The sequence below is a fragment of the Benincasa hispida genome, chromosome 4 (assembly GCF_027475165.1).
Source record: "Benincasa hispida cultivar pf3 chromosome 4, pf3_genome.v1.1, whole genome shotgun sequence".
Lineage (NCBI taxonomy): Eukaryota > Viridiplantae > Streptophyta > Magnoliopsida > Cucurbitales > Cucurbitaceae > Benincasa > Benincasa hispida.
In genome coordinates, this window is record NC_143481.1 from 33,598,695 (window position 1) to 33,604,028 (window position 5,334).

General features: G+C 41.3%; 1 non-coding gene across 1 annotated transcript; it reads left to right on the forward strand.

Annotated features, from left to right (window-relative positions):
* The first annotated feature begins 4,445 nt into the window (after positions 1-4,445).
* On the forward strand, positions 4,446-4,552 carry LOC150036651 (small nucleolar RNA R71). The gene has a single exon (XR_016529450.1). It is a non-coding gene; the product is annotated as a small nucleolar RNA R71 (small nucleolar RNA).
* Positions 4,553-5,334: the final 782 nt, after the last annotated feature.

The following is a 5,334-nucleotide window of genomic DNA, read 5'->3' on the forward strand; positions in this document are numbered from 1 at the left end:
CAAGAGATTGCTACCAGCTCTTTATTCTCTTCTTGCATTATTATTTCGTATTTCAACTCTATATCTATACAATGGAATTTCTTTATCCACATGTGTTCACTCTCTTAGCACGCATGAGTAGCTAAACTTATCGAATGGGTTGAGAAGAACTAAGCTAACATGACCTAGGATCTTCATTACATGCGATTATCTTGTTTTGTGCTCTGCCCAACACCCCTTTAGAGCTACTCAAGAGAGAATCTAAAGAAAGAACCTAAGACTTGAGAGATCTAGGTTAGAATCTAGACTCGAGAGAGAAAGATTAAATCTGCATAAGCAAGAGATAGGAACTTAGAGATAATCTCTATTTATCAACCTGCATCGCATGCACCCTAGAGATAGGTATGATATTATGTGGTCGCCTTCTTTGTGTGTGTGTCATTTTGTCATCGCATAAATAAGAATAGAGGCTTATGCATAGGTCCTATAGACTCATCGCATATATCACATGCGTTCTAGCATTAGAAGCCATAGCATTCACGTCGAGAGATGGTTTACTATTGTATGTGTGTTGCATGGTTACATAACATGAACGCATCCTAGGAAGTGTTAGCCGAACCCTTCTCAATCCATTCACCACATACTCATTACATCTTTCATTTTATCAACTCTTTTCGAAACTCCACCGCATTTGTTTATTTTTATTACCGCAAATAACAATCCAAACAACTATTTGATATTTGGTTACCGCAAAGTCTTTTTGAAAATTACTACCGCAAAACTATTTTCCCAAGTCACTGAGTTCGACCCTCGACTTACTAGGAAACTCAGTGGGGTTTATACTTGGATTCCACTGAGAAAACTTTTTGCTAAATGCAATTCCATCACCGCATTTCATTCCTATTTTCACTGCATAAAATAACGCATCAATTTTTTGGCTCCGTTACCGGGGACTTCGGCAAATCAGTATGCTAACGGTAATTTTTCTGATTTCTTTGCAGCTCTCAATCTCTGGTGAATTACGACCTGGAGATTGAGAGGACATTTTGATGAAGACTGAGAGACAACCACCAACAACAAGAGAGAACCCCAAGAATGGCGGAACAACCGGAAGAAAGGGCCGCAAACGCAAACAATATAATGGCCAACTCCATCCTTTTGGCGAATGATCGCAATAGACCCATTCGGGACTATGTTTCACCCAACCTCTACGATTTCTCTCCAGGAATCATGAGACCAACGTTAGATGGATCGAGGTTTGAAATGAAGCCGGTAATGTTGCAGATGATCCCGGCTGCTGGGCAGTTTGGAGGGAGGCCTGGCGAAGACCCGCACGCCCACCTCCGAAGCTTCATAGAAATCTGTAACACTTTTGTGTTCCCGAATATCTCTACCGAAGAAGTTCGACTAACTTTGTTTCCATTTTCTTTGTGTGATCAGGCAAGAAAATGGGCATATTCTCTCGAACCGAGAGAGATAACTTCGTGGGAACAAGTGGTAGAAAAGTTTATGAAGAAGTATTTCTCATCAACTGATAATGCTATGAGAAGGAAATTAATAACAAATTTTGAACAAGAAGATGACGAATTGCTCAGCGATGCTTGGGCGAGGTTTAAGCAGCTGGTAAGAGATTGTCCACATAATGGCTTGCCAGACTACTTGCAAATGGAGATTTTTTACCAAGGCCTGAACTCTGCTTCACAGACTGCTGCCAATGCGACAACCGCTGGTGGTCTGCTAGACAAAACATATGAGAAGGCCAAAAATATACTCGATCGCATTTCCAAAAATCACGAGGATTGGCGAGAAAGCGATTAAAGATTAGAGATTAAAGATAGTGACGCCAACAACGGGGTCATCGCATCCCTGCAAAACCAGATAACTGCGATGATGAGTTTGATTCAAGGCATCACAATTAATAACACGGGAGCGAAGAAAGGGCAGGTTAATGCAATTGCTCAAACAACCGCAAGTTGTGTCATTTGCGGAGACGCTCATTTGATGGAAGAATGCCCAGGAAATTCGCAGTTAGTGGCGCACAAATTTCGCGTGGAAAAATCAACAACAAAGCTTTCAACCAGTGGCACATAAAGAAGCCAGATTTTTCTCGCGAAATGACGGTCAGACGAGCAATCATACCAGTAGTTCGCAACCAACGCAATCTTCGTTGATAGTGGAGTTGTTATTCTCAAAAAGTTTTTTTTTTTCAAAATAGCAAGTTCAAAAATAAATACCTCACCCCTAAATTTAAAATGCGGCAATGTCCTCATTGCCAAACGATTGAAGTAAGTCATGCGATGTTCTTAGAAAGTTTTGTAAAGAGAGTTTGGAAGAAAGTTAGCAAACCCCTAACTTCTAGAAATATTTTATGAGGTGACTATCTTAAAGTTAAGTTGACTCTAGTATATACGAAAGAAATGGAAGCATATTTTTCATCATTGAAATCATACTTGGCAAAGAAACAACATGCAGTAACCTACTAAATTTATCTATGTCAAATGATTGTGGTGATCAAAGAGGATGCGATGATAAGATTTTTAAAACTAACATGCGATGTGATTGCGCCAAAATTGAAATAGAGATAAGAAAGAATACACCCCCAAATTTGTGCTGTCGCCCGCATTGTGTATTGATGCATCCTTCTTTGCGGCGATCTCTCTTCTTTGGATTGTGGTGATCGAGTGAGATAATTTGCTGCTTCATGTAACATCTCCGCAATCCTGTGCCTTAATTGTTGTAAATAAACAAAGAGAGGGTAAAATGATTTTAAACAAAACAACAAGTTTTTTTTTAGAAATAGAAAATAAGAACAGTGTAGATAGATAGTCAGTATAACAAAGTAATTGTGATAATAGATAATAACGAGTAAGATAAAAGTTCATGAAGTAATTGATGCAGAACAAGGATATTCAAAAGGATTGCGTCCCTGATGAGGTTAAATCATATAATACTCAAGGACCACTTATTCCAGGCTGGTTTGTTCACATCCATGATGGCTTTTCTCTCTTTTCTTTGTCCGCTGAGATCTTTACTGCCTTAGTCCGAAGTTTTTCCCCATGAATGCTCATTACAATTTTCCCTTTGCACACATCGATTTGAGCGCGATCGGTTGAAAGGAAAGGTCGTCCTAATATGATGGACGCATCTTCGTCTGCCTTATAGTCCAAAATGAGGAAGTTTGCCGGCAAGATGAATTTATTAATTGAGTTTGCGGCATTTTTCAACTCTTCTTCAGGATATATTCGAGATTTGTTCGCGAGCAGAAGAGTTTCCTTTGTGAGCGTAAGTGTACCGGCATTCAATTGTTTGAAGATTGATAGCGGCATTATGTTTATACTTGCCTTAAGATCGCATAGTGCTTGGCCACTGTCGGTCCCTCCAATGGAGCAAGGTATCGTGAAGATTCCTGGGTCGCCCATTTTTGATGGGATCATAGCATTTTGTGCTGCAGCCATTATTGCAACCTTTTCTTCCTCATTTTGTTCCTTTTTCAATCTTTGAGGAGCTACTGGTGGTTGGACTTCTTCTGTCTCAAGATCTAGAGACTTAAGGCTGGACGCAACTTTAGGGTCTATTTTCTCGGGCGTCTTTAAACTATAGATCAATGGGTCCTCGGTTGTCACCGCATTCAAGTTGGTCGCAATGGGCTTCTCCCCTACTTCCGTAGTCCTGTTGTCGCTTAACAAGGAGATTGCTAAGCATTATTCCTTCCCGTTATCCCCAACATTGCGAGGGAGCTCAGTTGAGCTTGGCAATGCTTTTTGCGGTCTATTTTTCAGCTCGCCCGCAATTTGTCCCATTTGGATTTCGAGATTTCTAATGGATGTAGCTTGATTCTAAAGCACTGATTCGTTTTTCTCAATGTATTGCTTCAACAAGCTCTCTAAGGATGAAGATTGCGGTGTTTGTGAGCTGCTAACTTGGCTATGCGTTGGATCGTTATTTTGCGGGAAAAACCCGGGTGACCCATCATTTTGTGCCACAGGTTGAAAACTTTGTTGTTGATTTTTCCACGTAAAATTTGGGTGGTTTCTCCACCCGGGGTTATATATATCGGAATAGGGATTATTTCTCTTGAAGTATGCCGACTGCGGGTTTGTTGGGAATTCTTCCATCGGGTGAGCTTCTCCGTAAATGACACAACTTGCGGTCATTTGAGTAATTGCGTTGACCTGCCCTTTTTTCACTCCCATATTATTAATTGCGATGCCTTTTATCAAACTCATCATCGTAGTCATTTGGTTTTGCAGGGATGCGATTGCCCTGTTATTTGCGTCATTGTCTTAATTCTTAATCTCTGATCGCTTTCCCTCCAATCCTCGTGATTTTTGGAAATGCGATTAAGTATACTCGTAGCCTCCTCATATGTTTTGTCGAGCAGACCACCAGCGGCTGCCGCATTGGCAGCGGTCTGCGAAGAGGGATTCAGTCCTTGGTAGAAAATCTCCATTTGCAGGCAATCTGGTAAGCCATTATGTGGACAGTCGCTTATCAGCCGCTTGAACCTCGCCCAGGCGTCGCGGAGCGATTCTTCATCTTCTTATTCAAAATTTGTTATTAATTTCCTTCTTCTAGCATTCTCGGTTGGTGGGAAATACTTCTTCATAAACTTTTCCACCTTCTCTTCCCACGAAGTTATCTCTCCCGATTCGAGAGAATATACCCAAAATTTATCTCTCCCGATTCGTCGCCTGATCACATAAAGAAAATGGAAATAGAGTTAGTCGAACTTCCTCGGTTGAGATATTCGAGAACACAAAAGTGTTACAGATTTCTATGAAGCTCCGGATGTGGGCGTGCGGGTCTTCGCCACGCCTTCCTCCAAACTGCCCAGCAGCCTGGATCATCTGCAACATTATCGATTTCATTTCAAACCTCTATCCATCTAATGTCGGCCTCATGATTCCTGGAGAGAAATCATAGAGGTTAGGCGACGCATAGTCCCAGATAGGTCTATTGCGATCATTCGCCAGAAGGATGGGGTTGGCCATTATATTATTCGTGTTAGCGGCCCTGACGTCCAGTCGCTCCGCCATTCTTGGTGTTCTCTTTTGTTGTTGTTGGCGGTCTCTTAATCTGCGTCTGAATGTCCTCTCAATCTTCGGGTCGTAATTCACCAGAGATTGAGAGTCTGCAAAGAAATAAAAAAGCTACCGTTAGCACACTATTTTGCCGAAGTCCCCGACAATGGCGCCAAAAACTTGATGCTTGATTTTATTATAGTGAATTATGGATGATATGCAATGGTAAAATTGCGTTGTGCAATCAAGTTTCCTCAGCGGAATCCAAGTGTAAATTCCACCGAGTTTCCTAGTAAGTCCAAGGTCGAACTCATGGACTTGTGAAAACAGGTTA